Below are 17,927 nucleotides of genomic sequence, written 5' to 3'. Positions count from 1 at the left end.
ATCGTGCATCTTTTATGCCCTTCAAATTGCTTCCTAAGTCTTTGCAGATGGGCAAAAGGATGGCTCTGGGGTTTCTGCAGACTTTCAGTTTTTAGTCGAGCAGCAGCTGCAGGTGCCAGTGGCATAAATATCATCTGTCTCCCACCATCCATTCTTCATTTGTTTAATCATTTGTTTATATGCTCATCCCCTCATGGTACTTACTGAGTGTGTACAATCTGCTAGGTTCTGGAAGTAAAACGATGAGAAAAAAAGGACCCAGTCTCCATGTTCATGGAACTTAGAACACACTAATTCAGTCATTTATTCCATAAGTTCCTCCCAAGGGTCCACTCTGTGCCTGGCACTGTGCTGAGGGCCGGAGGATTGGGTGGTAAGCAAACCACACCATCTCTCAAGGTGATTATAGGTGTGTTGTGGGTTAGACATTAATTACACAAACCACATCCCAACAGCAGCAAACATGGCATCTCCTTAGTGATGCCAGACCATAGGGAAATGGTGCAAAAGAATAACCAAGCACCAGTTCCTGGTTTCATGGAGCTTACCTTCAATAAGGGGGGGACTTAAAATAGAGAAACAATTCTGTCAGGATGCATCTGGTTCCAAGAGACAAGAAATGCAATTCAGTTTGGCTTAAACAGTGAAAGAAATGTATCAGATGTACAGACTGAAAATGCCAGCAAGAGAGCAGACTTTGTGCAGTTTTGAATTGATGGTCACTATTTTAAAAAAAATTTTTATTGGTGTATAGTTGATTTACAATGTTGTGTTAGTTCCTGCTGTACAGCAAAGTGAGTCAGTTATACATATACATATATCCACTCTTTTTTAGATTCTTTTCCCATATAGCTCACTACAGAGTATTGAGTAGGGTTCCCTGTGCTATACCCTTATTATATATATATAATATATATAATATATATATTATATATATATAATAAGGGATATTATATATCCCTTATTAGTTGTTTATTTTATATATAGTAGTGAGTATACATCAATCCCAATCTCCCAATTGATGGTCACTGTTTATTAAGGTTTGTAATAACCATGCTTTCTAGTTTTTAAATTTGATCCTTTACCACTATTTACAGTAGCCAAGACATGGAAACAACCTAAATGTCCATCAACAGATGAATGGATAAAGAAGACGTGGTTTATATATACAATGGAATATTACGCAGCCATAAAAAAGAATGAAATAATGTCATTTGCAGCAACATGGATGGACCTAGAGATTATCATACCAAGTGAAGTAAGTCAGAAAGAGAAAGAAAAATACCCATACGGTATTACTTATATGTGGAGTCTAAAATATGACACAGATGAACCTATGTATGAAACAGAAACAGAATCATGGACACAGAGAACAGACTGGTGGTTGCCAAGGGGAAGGGGGGTAGAGACTGGGAGTTTGGGATTAGCAGGTGTAAAGTATTACATATAGAATGGATAAACTACAAGGTCTTACTGTATAGCACAGGGAACTATATTTAATATCCTGTAATAAACCATAATGAAAAAGAATAAAAACTTTATATTTAGCTAATAGGCATATCTAATATTTTAAGTTTTCTAAGACTTTCCATTAATAATGAAAGAGGGGAATCCCAGTACACACTACATTTAAAAATAAGTTAACTCTATATTGGTGAAAAACAGGTTATTAAAAATAATAGGTACTACTTCAATAAAAATCAACTTCTTTGAAGTTTTTTTAAAAAAATAATAAATTTGATGCTTTGACATCTTGAGACCCTGCTGATCCTGGAGAAACTGCCCCTCCCAGGGCTGGTCAATGGCTTGAGATAGGAAATAACTGACCTGGGAGTGTGGTCTTCACATGTAAACCAAATCATCCTAAGCACCTCCAAGCACCTCCTCTATGGGGCTCTTACACTCTGGACCACTCTCCACTTGCCTAATCCCTCAGGATAGGTATCAGACAACCAGAGACAGCGTCTGTCTCTAGATCTCACTGAAATTATTCACACTAGCCTATTCCAAGCCTTCTTTCCCTGCCTCATCCATTCCTTCCCCAGGGAAAGCACCATAAAGGCTCTTGCCCACATCTGTGCACCCTCTTCACCTCCGGATTGAACATGGTGCTTCCCCACGTGGCCCTGCATGGTGTGGCACGCCCATTTCTCTTGAGATCTGTGAACTATAAACTGTCTTTTCAACGGTATGTGTCTCCTGATCTGTTGACACTCCCATTTCTGAATAATAATAAAACCTATATTTTAAAAACAGAGTTCTGGGCCTCCCTGGTGGCGCAGTGGTTGAGAGTCCGCCTGCCAATGCAGGGGATACGGGTTCGTGCCCCGGTCTGGGAGGATCCCATATGCCGCGGAGCGGCTGGGCCCGTGAGCCATGGCCGCTGGGCCTGCGCGTCCGGAGCCTGTGCTCCGCAACGGGAGAGGCCACAGCAGTGAGAGGCCCGCGTACGGCAAAAAAAAAAAAAAAAAAACAGAGTTCTGCTCTGGTCTCTTTCCCCTGGGACCCCAATCCTGTCTTCTTCCCAGCTTTGTCTTCTCAGGACTGTAGTCCTTCTTTAAACTTAGGGAAAAAAAGGGAACTTGGGGTTCAGAGAGGGAGAGATGTTTGGGCATTTCTCCCAGACCCGTCTGCTGGGACTTTGTTATTCTTCCCTTCTTCCAGCCACACAGTGGTTATACTTGGCTTCCCCTCCTTCTAAAACACATCTGCTCATCCAAATAATTTTAAATATAATCCTGGTCTCCAGGAAGGGACCAGCCCATTCCCTGACTCTCTGCTTTCCACAGCATCAGCCTGGAACGTCGCTATACCTCAGCTCTCCATCTATTCAACCTTCTCATGTTTCTTAGTTGAATTCAAAAGAACTTGTTCCTTATCACCTCACACTGTTCAGAATGGCCATCTCCAAAAAGTCTACAAATAATAAATGCTGGAGAGGGTGTGGAGAAAAAGGACCCTCCTACACTGTTGGTGGGAATGTAAATTGGTGCAGCCACTATGGAGAACAGTGTGGAGGTTCCTTAAAAAACTAAAAATAGAGCTACCATTTGACCCAGCAATCCCACTCCTAGGAGTATATCCAGAGAAAACTATAATCTGAAAGGATACATGCACCCCAATGTTCACAGCAGCATTATTTACAATAGCCAGGATGTGGAAGCAACCTCAATGTCCATCGACAGATGAATGGATAAAGAAGATGTGATACATATATACAATGGAATACTACTCAGCCATAAAAAAGAATGAAATAATGCCATTTGCAGCAACAGGGATGGACCTAGGAATGCTCATACGAAGTGAAGTAAACCATACAGAGAAAGACAAATATCATATGATATCGCCTATATGTGTAATCTAAAATATGACAGATGAACATATTTACAAAGCAGAAACAGACTCACAGACATAGAAAACAAACTTATGGTTACCAAAGGGAAAAGGTGGGGGGGGGAGGGATAAATTAGGAGTTTGGGACTAGCAGATACGCACTACTGTGCTATACATAAAATAGGTAAACAACAAGGTCCTACTGTATAGCACAGGGAATTATACTCACTATCTTGTAATAAACCATAATGGAAAGGAATTTGAAAAAGAATAGATACATGTATATGTATAACTGAATCACTTTGCTGCACATCTGGAACTAGCACAACATTGTAAGTCGACTATACTTCAATTTTTTTAAAATTTATTTGTTTATTTATTTTTGGTTGCGTTTGGTCTTTGTTGCTGCGCGTGGGCTTTCCCTAGTTGTGGTGAGCGGGGGCTACTCTTCACTGCGGTGTGCAGGCTTATTGGGGTGGCTTCTCTTGTTGTGGAGCACGGGCTCTAGGCACGTGTGCTTCAGTAGTTGTGGCGCATGGGCTTAGTTGCTGCGTGGCATGTGGGATCTTCCCAGACCAGGGCTCGAACCCATGTCCCCTGCCTTGGCAGGTGGATTCTTAACCACTGCACCACCAGGGAAGTCCCTTCAATTTGAAAAAAATCCCTTCAGGTCCCATATTTGAAAAAAAAATCTCGATGAACAGACACATCCTTGATGGTTCCCTCCCTTGAACCCACTTCCTCACTCCCTTTTAGACCTTCAGTGTCACTCTCACTTTTGGCCCCACAGAAAAAGACATACTGTGCCTTGTGCCTTCTATTGTTTCCAGACGTACATTGGGCCTCTTCTCGAGTGTACATTTTCAGTTTACACTTTCAGAGTCCGTTGATTTGCCCTCTGTGCCCTGCGGAGAGCACAGCAGTTCCTGGAACTGGTGTGTGTGTGTGTGTGTGTGTGTGTGTGTGTGTCGGGGACTCTGAGTGCCCAGGAGAAAGCCTCTCATTCTGATGCATTCGAGGCATCGGGTGTGGGGTTTCCAGCCTCTGGGCCTCCCAGTCCTCTCCTTCCTTCCCGCGCTGAACTCCTTACGAACAGCCAAGTCTTGTTTTTAAGGTTTGAGTCTGTCACCTCCTCCGCAACAGATTCCCGCTGAATGGAATTCCCCAAATGTGCCCAACGTGTAACTGGAAAGAATTTAGACGGCTTTGAACGCTGTGCTTTGTAACCTGATGTACACGCATGTGTACGTTCTGAGTCCTTGGCTACACTCACTCTGGCCGCTGCCTGATCCCTCGTTTCCCCATAACGTAGTTTTCGCCACACTGCTCCAAGAAGTTGCTCTGTCGATGTGCCAGTGACCTCTTGGCTCCTACTACGTCCGGTGCCTGCTCCCCTGTCCTGCTCTCAGATTTGAGCTGCTCACTCCTTCCTTCTGTTGCCCTTGGGGGTCACTAAGCTCCCTCCGGCCTTTGTCTTGCTTCCCCAGGTGCTCCTAGGTGTTCGACTCCACCCCTAAGTATCAGAGGGCTCCAGGGCTGGGTCTACGCTCACCTTCCCCATCTGCATTAGTCACCTACAGCTGCATAGCAAGTTACCCCAAGATGTGAAGCAACAAGCATTTATTATGTCACCCAGTGTCAGAGTGGTTCTGGTTCAGAGTCTCTCGTGAGGTTGCCGTTAAGACATTGAGCATGGTTGTGGTCATTTGATGGCTTGACTGGGACTGGACAATCCACTTTCAAGGTGCTTTACTCATACTCCTGGCAGGAGGTGTCAGTTCCTCACCACGTGGGGCTCTCCAGAGGGCTCCTTGAGTGCCCGTGTGACAGGGCGATGGGTTTCCCCCAGAACCAAGACAGAGCAAGAAGGAAGCAAGGTGCCTTTTACACCCCGGCATTGGAAACCGCACGTTGACACTTCTGTAATCTGCTGCTGGCTGCACAGGTCAGCCCCAAGCGTCCTGGGGGTGGGGACCACACAGGGGAGTGAGTACTGAGAGGCTGGGGACCACCTCAGGGGTTGGCTTCCACACCCCCTCTACTCTCTCATCCAGAGCTGCCTTTACAAAAACTGCCTCTAAGCTAATTTGTATCTCCAGCCTTGATTTTGCATCTGAACTCCTGCCTCCTGCACACTGCTCCGGGAATGTCAAATTGACGTCTTAAGCTAACGTGTCCCAGGACAAATCTTCAATCTCCCTTATAATCTACTCCTCACCTGCAGTCTTCCCAGCCTCTATGAAAGGCATCACTCTCCACCCCAAAACCCAAACTCAAAACAGAAAAACACAAAATAGAAGCCGTTCCTTTTTTTTTTTAATATTCTTTCCCACTATGGTTTATCATGTGATATTGAATATAGTTTCTTGTGCTATAGAGTAAGACCTTGTTGTTTATCCATTCTCCATATATAATCGTTTGCATCTGCTAAACCCAAACTCCCAATCCTTCCCTCCCCCTTGGCAACCACAAGTCTGTTCTCTATGTCTGTGAGTCTGTTTCTGTTTCATAGATAAGCTCATTTGTGTCGTATTTTAGATTCCACATATAAGTGATACCATACGATATTTGTCTTTCTCTGTTTGGCTTACTTCACTTAGTATGGTCATCTCTAGGTCCATCCATGTTGCTTTAAATGGCATTATTTCCTTCTTTTTTATGGCTGAGTAGTATTCCATTGTATATACGTATTTCAGTATGACATCTTCTTTATCCATTCATCTGTCGATGGACATTTAGGTTGCTTCCATGTCTTGGTTATTGTAAATAGTGCTGTTATGAACATAGGGGTGCATGTGTCTTTTTGAATTATGGTTTTCTCAGGATATATCCCCAGGAGTGGGGTTGCTGGATCATATGGCGGCTCTATTTTTAGTTTTCTGAGGAACCTCCGTACTGTTCTCCATAGTGGCTGCACCAACCTACACGTCCACCAGCAGTGTAGGAGGCGTCCCTTTGCTGTACAGCAGAGATTGGCACATTGTCAACCAACTGTACTTCAATTAAAAAAAAAATAGGGCTTCCCTGGTGGCGCAGTGGTTGAGAGTCCGCCTGCTGATGCAGGCGACACGGGTTCGTGCCCTGGTCTGGGAAGATCCCACATGACGCAGAGCGGCTGGGCCCATGAGCCATGGCCGCTGAGCCTGCGCATCCGGAGCCTGTGCTCCACAACGGGAGAGGCCACAGCAGTGAGACGCCCGCGTACCGCAAAAAAAAAAAAAAAAAAAAAAAAAAAAGAAGCCATTCCCCATTCTTCTCCTTCTGTCCACACTACATGTCCCGCCAACACAAACCCTGCCGCAGCTCCACCTTCAAGACACAACAGGATCCATTCTGTTTGCAACCACCTCGAGCTGCGCGCCACCATTTCTCCCTGGATAACCGTGGCATCCTGATGGCTCTGGTCCTTCCAGCTCCAGAGCAGTCTATCCTCCATGAAGCAAGCCCCAGACCTTCTGCAAACAAGTCACATCATGTCACCCCTCCCAACTCAGCCTCGGTCAGTGGGCCTGCAACACACATAGACTGAGCAGTGCCTGCAAGGTCACTGGCATCCTGGCCCCCAACAGCTGCTCATAGCACAGCCCTCATTCCTTGGTCACCACACTGTCACCACCCTGCCTTCCTGCTGTCCCTGAAAACTTCCTCTGCCCCCTGACCTAGACTTTTGCATTTCCTCTCATAATAATTCTCTTTCCTCATAATTACCATGGCTGGTTCCGCCTCAATCTTCACATCTCAGCTCAAAGGTCACGTTCTCAAAGGCAGAGCTGGGACCAGGATGAGGTGAGCTTGAAGGAGGCACCAAAAACCTCATCACCAAGATAAATAATATTTTTATGTAATTTTTTTTTAAAGATCAACATGAATGCCAACAAAAGGAAGGAAAAAATATCAAAAATTTAAAGTCCAGTGTGTGCTGAGCCATATTGAAGCTTGAAGCAAAAGAAAATGGAAACCCCTATAAATGTGTTTTAATGTAATTTTTTAAGGATTAATTTTTCCAGAATATTGAAAAGTAGGCATGTTAAAATTGAAAAGTAGGCACATTAAAACTCACAACATTATCTTATGTTTAAATATTTTAATTATACAAAAGAGAAAAAACTCCAGCATTTACTATAATTCTACTTTCCTGGCTTTAACAGAAGCAAACTGATCAATAATATTTTCTTTTTTTAAAGGATGGTCTTTTAAAAATTATTATTATTATTATTATTTTGGCCGCACCGTCTGGCATGCGGGATCTTAGTTCCCTGACCAGGGATCAAACCCATGCCCCCTGCTTTGGAAGTGTGGAGTCTTAACCACTGGACCTCCAGGGAAGTTCCCAATAATATTTTCAAAATCTATTTCTGGAAAACAGTTTACCTTTAAAAAATATACAAAAGCATGGATAGAACAGTGTACGTTTCCTTTTGCCTCAGACTCCGATATGGCATGGCACAAAATACGGTCAGATTGTTTCTGTATTTAAAATTTTATTATTTCATTCATCATGGATTTTTTTGCATTAATGTTTTTTCAAATATTTTTTTTCCAAAATTTCAAAAATATTTTCAAATGTTAAAATACTACTTAACTTGAAGACTATGTGTTTCGTGCTGTTACGTATTGAGTTTGCTGTGTGCCCATGATTCTTTCCTTCTCTCAATCCTCACATCAACCCCGAGAGTTGTGATGTGATGGATTTCCCCCACCCCAGGAGGGGGGAAGGAGCGGGTGTCTTACTCTGCAATTAGAATGAGAGCTGACCACCCATTCTCTGCTGTGCCTCAGGGGTCTCATCTGTAAAGTGGGGAGTTAATATCACCCACCTTTGGGTGGGAATTCAACAGGAAGCACTTAGCATGGTGCCTGGCACATGATAAGCATAAGAAATGCTCATTACTGTATAAGGATAGTGGCCATGGTGTAACAGCAGCCGTTGGCTCCATCCAAATCTAAAAATGCTGATTCTAAAGATACAAGGATTCTTCATCTCTGTGAAGAGCTCTGCCATCCAAAATATGTCCACTTCTGCCTCTCCCTTGGCCGTCACGTTGATCGAGGCGCCCTGTCCTGTGCATGGCCCAGCCCCTGGCCTGGTGAAGTCACTGAGTAAACATTTGTTCTACTTTTGTGTGACTGTCTGATCTCTTTCTCCCTCTCCCAGTGGCCTCTGAGTCATGTCCCCTTCTGGGCCCCAGAGAAAGCCTGGCTGAGACTAAGCGTTCCAAATGGACGACACCAACAATATTAATAATTTTAGTAGCTAAACGATAAATCCCAAAGCTCTTATCATCTACAAGGCTCTTCTTGATCCAACCCTTGGCCCCCACCACCTAATAGCTCTTCAGCTGCTCTGGTCTCCTGGTCCTGCCTTGAATGCACGCAACGGGCCTTTGCACGTGCTGTGTCCGCTCGCTGGAATGTTCCTTTCCCGTGACTAGCTCCCTGCCTTTATCCATCTCTGTCCTCAGTCATCACAACCACTCAACACTTTCACCCCGCTCTCTTTCTCCCCTACTAACTCCCCCGCTGAACCCCTGAGTTCTTTATCACAGCACACAAATCGTGTTTCGTTGATGGGTCTGTGTGCTCCCTTGGATTGTTAAGTGCTGGGAGGATTTTCCAGGCAGGTTGTAACACATCGTTGTTCCCCAGGGTTTCTCAACTTCTCCACTGCTGACATTAGGGGCTGGATAATTCTGAGTGTGTGTGTGTGTGTGTGTGTGCGCGCGCACGCATGCGTGTGGCTGTCCTGTGCATTGTAGGATGCTTATTTAGCAGCATCCCAGGCCTCTATGCACTAGATGTTAATAGCACCCACCCTCCTTAAGTTGTGGTAACCAAAATATTTCCAAAGACCCCTGTGGGAAGCCAAATCTCCCCCTGCCCCCCGTTGAAAACCACTGCTGGATCCCCATCTCCTGGAAGAGGGTCTGCCACAGCTGTTGGGGTAAAATGCATAGTTTGTGAATGAATGGATGGATGGATGGATGAACGAATGAATGAATGATTAAAGTAGATAATGCGTCATGGGCTTGCAGTTGACTTAGGACATCTAACACTCCACAAACGTCCAAGAGTGCCATTCAATTGCGGGGAAAGAACACACCCCTGCCTCTGGGGGACGTCCCTCAGGCCTGAGCCCTCCCCACACCGGTTGGTTTTGTTGTCCACTGTTGCAGGCTGTTCTCACCTGGTGTGCAGGACAAAGGCCAGCTCAGCCTGTTGCCATGGGAACTGCACTGGGCAGGGGAGGGGAGGGGCTGCAGAATTGCCGGTACAGAGAGAGAGAGAGAGAGAGAGAGAGAGAGAGAGCCTCGGGGCATGGAAATGTCTGGTCTCTCCAGGAAAGGGTGTGTGGGTTCAAGAACATCTTAGCGCCCTTGCCATGCAACACTAGCGTGTGGAAAGAACATAATTCGTTTGAGACCTATATGCACACCCACTCGCCCTGTGTCATGAGACGGGTTTCCTCCTTACAAGGCCACCTGCATTTGATTCTGGGGAGACTTGTGCTGCCTAGTACTCCTTGCTAAATGGATTTTGGTGAGTGTTATTCAAAGCATGAATATCTAATGGAGAAAGGAACTAATGTCATCTCCTGGTTTGATGATGAAAATAAAACAGGGTGCGATAGTTAAGGACTGACTTGTGAGCACAACTGTACACTGAGTTCTCCCAGTGAAACGTGGAACCTGGAGGGGGGCGGAGCTTGGGGACCCCAACACACAGAGCACTGAGAATTCTTCAAAGATGCAAATTGTATATAGGAAAGGGCTTTCTTCTTTGGACTGCAAGCCCCCACATCACTTATTTTACGTTATTTTTCACTGAAAGCTTTTATACTTGCAGCTGTGCTTTCTTACAATGTAAGGGTACAGATTGTACATCACTTATTTTAATTAATTGCCTCGTAAACGTCTCCGCGATGACCACAAGGTAGACATGCGTGCTCTGGTGAGCTCCAGAAGTGGAACTGCTCAGTCAAAGGGTGAACATGTTTTATGGGCAGAAGACCTTAATAGACATTTTTCCAAAGAAGGCATACAGATGTCCAGTAGGCCCAGGAAAACGTGCTCAACATCACTAATTATTAGAGAAACGCAAATCAAAACTACCATGAGGTACAACCTCACACCAGTCAGAATGGCGACCATTAAAAAATCTACAAACAATAAGTGCTGGAGAGGGTGTGGAGAAAAGGGAACCTTCCTACACTGTTGGTGGGAATGTAAATTGGTGCAGCCACTCTGGAGAACTGTATGGAGGTTCCTCAGAAAGCTAAAAATAGAATTACCATATGAACCAGCAATCCCACTGATGGGAATATACCCGGACAAAACTCTAATTCAAAAAGACACATGCACCCCTATGTTCATAGCAGCACTATTCACAATAGCCAAGACATGGAAACAACCTAAATGTCCATCGACAGATGAATGGATAAAGAAGATGTGGTACATATATACAATGGAATATTACTCAGCCATAAAATAGAATGAAATAATGCCATTTGCAGCAACATGGATGGAACTAGAGATTCTCAGCGTAAGTGAAGTAAGTCAGATAGAGAAAGACAAGTATATGATATCACATATGTGGAATCTAAAATATGACACGAATGAACCTATCTATGAAACAGAAACAGACTCACAGACATAGAGATCAGACTTGTGGTTGCTGGAGTTGGGGAGGGAAGGATTGGGAGTTTGGGATTAGCAGATGCAAACAATTATATAGAGAATGGATAAACTACAAGAGCCTACATATAGCACAGGGAACTATGTTCAATATCCTGAGATAAATCATAATGGAAAAGAATATTAAAAAGAGAATGTGGGGCTTCCCTGGTGGCGCAGTGGTTGAGTCCACCTGCCGATGCAGGGGACATGGGTTCGTGGAAGATCCCACATGCCGCAGAGCGGCTGGGCCTGTGGGCCATGGGCGCTGAGCCTGCGCCTCCGGAGCCTGTGCTCCGCAGCAGGAGAGGCCACAACAGTGAGAGGCCCGCGTACCGCAAAAAAACAAACAAGCAAAAAGAATGTCTATGTGTGTAAAACTGAGTCACTTTGCTGTACCACAGAGATTGACACAACCTTGTAAAATCAACTCTACTTCAATAAAAAAAATTCTTAGAAAAGGGGTGAGGGACTTCCCTGGTGCCACAGTGGTTAAGAATCCACCTGCCAATGCAGGGGACATGGGTTCGAGCTCTGGTCTGGGAAGATCTCACATGCCACAGAGCAGCTAAACCCGTGAGCCACAACTACTGAGCCCGCATGCCACAACTACTGAAGCCTGCGCGCCTAGAGCCCGTGCTCTGCAACAAGAGAAGTCACCGTAATGAGAAGCCCATGCGCCGCAATGAGAAGCCCACGCACCGCAACGAAGAGTAGCCCCCGCTCACCGCAACTAGAGAAAGCCCATGCGCAGCAACGAAGAGCCAACACAGCCAAAAATAAATAAATAAATTAATTAATTAAAAAAAAGAAAAGGGTGGGGGAGAACCTATTTTAGACTTTGACACATTGCCAAAAACGCGTTCCAGGACAGATGTGTCCACCGCCTGCATGCAGAAAGGAGCCTGCTCCCCCAGCCCAGTGTCAACCTCACACTCCCAACTTTCATCTTTGCCCACCTGGTGTGGTGGAACCGTCTCAGTTTGTCCACGGTCTCCAATTTTTGGATCACAAGTCAGGTGAGATTTTCACTAACTAACGTAGGTCCAACGTTGCAATTTTTTGCTTTGTGAACACCCTTTCAGATCCTCTGTCCTGTTTTTCTATTTTCATGTTCAACTCTTACTCACCGAAACAGAATTTATATAGGAGTGATATACGTTCCCTGGACTACCACGTCTGCAGCAGTGAATTTAACCTATTGATTTCCCCTCCTCCAATCTTTGTTAACTGTGGTGTTCCTTTGTACATAGCCATACACAGTATTTAAAAAATTTTTTTAATTGTGCCCAAATACACATAACATAAAAATGACCATGTTAATCATTTTGAAGCATACAGTTCAGTGGTATTGAATACACTCATAACGTTGTGGAACCATCACCACCGTCCATCTCCAGAGCTGTTTTCATCTTGCAAAACTGAAACTCTGTCCCCATTACACACTAACTCCCCATTCTTTCCTTCCTCAATCCCTTGAAATCACCATCCTATTTTCTGTCTTTATGAATTTGATTATTCTAGGTACCTCATATAATTGGAATCATACAGGATTTGTCTTTTTTCAGCTGGCTTATTTCACTGAGCATAATGTCCTCAAGGTTCATCCATGTTGCAGTCTGTGTCAGAATTTCTTTCCGTTTTAAGGCTGAATAATATTCCACCATACGGATGGACCACATTTTGTTCATCTATTCATCCACTGATGGACACTTGGGTTGCTTTTACCTTTTGGCTACTGTGAATAATGCTGCTATAAACACGGGTGTACAAATATCTCTTTAAGACCCTGCTTTCAATTCTTTTGGGTGTATACCCAGTGGTGGAATTCTGGGATCATATAGTTATTGTCTGTAATTTTTTTTGAGGAATCTCCGTACTGTTTTCCATAGTGGCTGCACAGTTTTACATCTCCACCAAAATTGTGCAAGGGTTCCAATCTCTCCACTTCCTCTCCAATACTTGTCATGGTCGCTCGGTATCCGCGGGGCATTGGTTCCAGGACCTCCGCAAATACCAAACTCCGAGGATGCTAAAGTCCCTTACATACGGCCCTCCGGTATCCATGGATTTAACCAACCGGGGATTGAATCCATCTGTGGTTGGTTAAATCTGCAGATGCCGAACCTGCGGATACAGAGGGCCAGCTGTGTTTTCTGTATTTTTTTAAAGAAACATATAGTCGTGTGTATATATCAGTCCCAATCTCCCAATTTATCCCTCCTCCCCCTTATGCCCTGGTAACCATAAGTTTGTTTTCTACATCTGTGACTCTACTTCTGTTTTGTAAATAAGTTCATTTGTACCCTTTTTTTTTAAGATTCCATATATAAGTGATATCACCTGATATTTGTCTTTCTGTGTCTGACTTACTTCACTCAGTATGACAATCTCTAGGTCTATTGATGTTGCTGCAAATGGCATTATTTTGTTCTTTTTATGGCTGAGTAGCACAGGGAACTCTACTCAATACTCTGTAATGGCCTATATGGGAAAAGAATCTAAAGAAAAAAAAAGAGTGGATATATGTATAACTGTTTCACTTTGCTGTACACCTGAAATGAATACAACATTGTAAATCAACTATACTCCAATAAAAATTTTTTAAAAAAGAAAGAGTTACCCTCCTAATGGGTATGAGGTGGCATCTCATTGTTTTTATGTGGTCAGAGTTATGTATCTCTCTTCTTTCATGCTTGTGTGCTTTTGTGACTGGTTAACAAGTCCTTCCCTGTCCATGATGATAAGAACATTTACACAGTCTCATGTGGAGCTGAAAAGAGGAGACCATTGGAGCACACTATGCCCACATAGAGAAAACTCTGTTCTTCCACATGGTCCTGGCTGCAGTTGCTCATAGAGGAATCTGAGCCAGAATTAAACTGAAAAGACGGTTCATATGGGAGACAAGTTTCTCCCGGAAACCCAGGGCCCTTTGGACGGAGCTCTGAGAATGTCAGCATTCAGCCTGAGTGCCAGTTAAATCAACCCACCTCAGAATTTTCCCTGATTAATGAGTTAAATGCCAGACTGGAGTCCAAGCTCTGTATATATTGCCTTCTTACTCAGGAAGGGAACGGCTTTCTCGGAAACAGTAAAACGTAGCCAGTATTCTGGAGACATTCATTCCCAAACCATAAACATATTTAAGACTAGTTGTCTGTTCTGTAGATTACATCCCTGGAGCCAGTTACAAATGAGTTTCTCTCTACTTTCCTGGAGTTAAAAAAATCTTGATTCTAATATTCTGATGGTTTCAATTCCTGTTCCCAGTGACTTTATTGGGACCTTGCAGGCATTGAGCATTTATGGCCCACTTCCAAAATTTGGTATTACGTTGAATTAACGTAAAAGATCAACAAGAATAATTATAATGACTGGGATATAGATGTATACTACTTGCAGATAATAAATGAGAAAAATCTTTACGATTTTGTAAACTTGCTTTTTGTGTATGTATTTGTAAATCCATCCACAGAAACATAGTGAAATGAATCCCTGGTCTTTCTTTCATTCTCATTTTCTTTCTTTCTTTCTTTCTTTTTCTCTCTCTCTCTTTCTTTCCCTCCCTGCTTGTCTTCCTTCCTTTCTTTTATTTTGTTTAAACATCTTTATTGGAGTATAATTGCTTTACAATGGTGTGTTAGTTTCTGCTGTATAGCCAAGTGAATCAGCTCTGCATATACATATATCCCCACATCCCTTCCCTCTTGTCTCCCTCCCTCTTTATCCCACCCCTTTAGGTGGTCACAAAGCACCGAGCTGATCTCCCTATTCCCACTAGCTAGCTGTTTTACATTTGATAGTGTATATAAGTCCATGTCACTCTCTCACTTCATCCCCCAGCTTACCCTTCCCCCTCCCTGTGTCCTCAAGTCCATTCTCTATGTCTGCGTCTTTATTCCTGTCCTGCCCCTAGGTTCTTCAGAACCTTTTTTTTTTCTTTTTTAGATTCCATATATATGTGTTAGCATATGGTATTTGTTTTTCTCTTTCTGACTTCCTTCACTCTGTATGACAGACTCTAGGTCCATCCACCTCACTACAAATAACTCAATTTTGTTTCTTTTTATGGCTGAGTAATATTCCATTGTATATATGTACCACATCTTCTTTATCCGTTCACCTGTCAGTGGACACTTAGGTTGCTTCCATGACCTGGCTATTGTAAACAGAGCTGCAACGAACATTGTGCTACATGTGTCTTTTTGAATTATGGTTTTCTCAGGGTATATGTCCAGTAGTGGTATTGCTGGGTCATATGGTAGTTCTATTTTTAGTTTTTTAAGGAACCTCCATATTTCCTTTCTTTCTTTCTCTCTCTCTCTCTCTCTCTCTCTCTCCTCCTCCTCCTTCTTGTAAAGGCATGCCCATTAGTGGAACAGCAGAGGACGCCTTCTAGATCATGGGAGCTCATTCCCAGAGGCAGCAGAAGCATCAGTGAATTCCTGAGTCCGGGAGCGGCGGCATCTGTGTCCTCCCTGGGCCAGTCCTGCGGCCAGTCTCTGAAGATGAGTCTGGCTCCAGAAACTCACCTAGGAATCTAAAGCCTCCCTGGCTTCTCTAAGATCTACCCGCTATCCCTTCAGCATCTCTCTGAACAGCTGGAGTCTATCATAGTGGTTTCTATTGCTCACTGCCAAGAATGCTGGCTGTCAAGCACCGGCATCTCTTTGATCTGCTGTCCCAAGTTCCTGGGAGGCTCCCCCGGATCTTGGTCTCTGTGGGAAGTAGCAAAAATGCTGCTTCTCTGGGAGGGTGCAGCCTCGTGCCACGAGGCACAGCTTGGATTCCAAACCTCTCGCTTGTCCCCTTGTGCAGTGAACAGCTTGCCCAGCCATACGCTGAAGCCCTGTGACCACACTTTCAATCTTTAGCAAGGCAAGTAAAAGCTTCTGACTTCGCCTGCTGCAAACACCTAGCTTGCGTGTACTGAGCGCTTCCTGTATGCTAGCCATAAACTCACATGTGAAATTTAGTCTCAGGTCCCTCTGGGAGTCAGGAGCTCCTGTTGCCTCTGTTTCTGTTATAACCCCTGTTCACATAGATCAATGATATTATCTATATTGATACTTACAGTGGCTCATTAATAAAACCCAAAGGGTTTTCCATGGCTTCAAGGGCCCTCTTGACCAGATGAGGAAACGGAGGCTCCAGTGATGACACAGGAAGGACATGATGGATGAGCACTAAGCAAATCTGAGTCCAGCGTCCCCATATTTGACCAGACGCCAGATGACCTCCTGTGTTCCTCCCTGAGCCTCAGGGACCTCATCTGTCACCTGGGAGGGAAAGTCCCACTCACATTTGTGGAGTGCTAAGGGGAGTGAATGGAAGGCATACAGCAGGTGCCTAGCATAGCACAGCCAGCCAATCAGGTTAAGTATTTTGTTACCACTATTACCATCATGGTCACCACCTTTGGTCCCTTCCCAACTGTGGTACAGACAGCTCTACACGATGCACTTGTCCTGTCCCATCCCAAATCCATCCCTGATGCCTCTCTCTGTGGCCATCTCCACGTCACTGTCTTTGTTTTTTGTTATTCTTTGGGGTTTTTTTGGGTGCACCCTGCAGCTTTCGGGATCTTCCCTGACCAGGGATCGAACCCAGGGCCCTGGAAGTGAGAGCGCTGAGTCCTAACCACTGGACCTCCAGGGAATTCCCTCCACACCACCGTCTTGCTCTTGTCCTGTTCACTTCCAGGTGTCTGGCATCCAGCGCTGTGGCCATGCAGCACAGAATGGTCACCGAGTAAACGGTCCGTCCTTCTGAAGTTCCTCTGTGCACTCATCCGTGTGGTTCCCCTCCCTCCCAGTGGACTCTGAGCCATGAGGATGCCTCCATCTCAGAGTCATGGATGGACACCTCCATCTCTGAGTCATGGATGGACACCATGGATGCAAATAACATTGTCTATATCAAAACATACAATCCAAAGTGCTTTCCATCTCTTGACATACCCACACTACTATATATAAAATAGATAACTAATAAGGACCTACTTATTAGGCACAGGGAACTCTACTCAATACTCTGTAATGACCTATATGGGAAAAGAATCTGAAAAAGAATGGATATATTTATATGTATCACTGATTCACTTTGCTGTACAGCAGAAACTAACACAACAGTGTAAATCAATTCTACTCCAATCAAAATTTTTTAAAAATAGAGAAATAGGGCTTCCCTGGTGGCGCAGTGGTTGGGAGTCCGCCTGCAGATGCAGGGGACATGGGTTTGTGCCCCGGTCCGGGAAGATCCCACATGCCGCGGAGCGGCTGGGCCTGTGAGCCATGGCCGCTGAGCCTGCGCGTCTGGAGTCTGTGCTCCGCAACGGGAGAGGCCACAATAGTGAGAGGCCTGCGTACCACAAAAAAAAAAAAAAAAAAGAAATAGAGAAATAAGTTGAGATGAAGGATAGGTTTACTTAATTTCTTATAAAATTTCCAGTACCGACTAAATTGTAAGAACATATGTATTAAGTTAATGTAAGTGGAATCAAAGTTTTATGAATGGACTTTCAAGAAGAACAAACCAAAACAACCCAAAGTGCTTTCCGTGTCGACCTGAGCTTGCTCCACCCGTGTCTTCATCTCTCGTGCTCTGTTCACTCGCACTGCTCAGGGGCTCCTGGATTCCCCTGCGATGTCCCTGTAAGCCCCTGCCTCCAGGCTCCTGCTCTTGCTGCTCTTTCTTCATACTTTGTCCACTCCCTTCGCTTATACGTCTGCTCAATTCCCACCCCCTCTTGGGTCCTCTTGCTAAAGCAGCGGCCCCCAATCACTCCCTACCCAACCGCCCCTTTACGTTTTCTTCGTGCTCTCGTCACAACGTGATTTTAAGGGCTCAACTCTTCACCGCTTGTAACCCAACTACAACAAAATCTCCAAGAAAGGTTTGCTGTTGTTGTTAATAGGCACT

This window comes from Mesoplodon mirus, assembly GCF_964341445.2.
Source record: "Mesoplodon mirus genome assembly, chromosome: 19".
NCBI lineage: Eukaryota > Metazoa > Chordata > Mammalia > Artiodactyla > Ziphiidae > Mesoplodon > Mesoplodon mirus.
Note: the sequence above shows the minus strand (reverse complement) of the source record.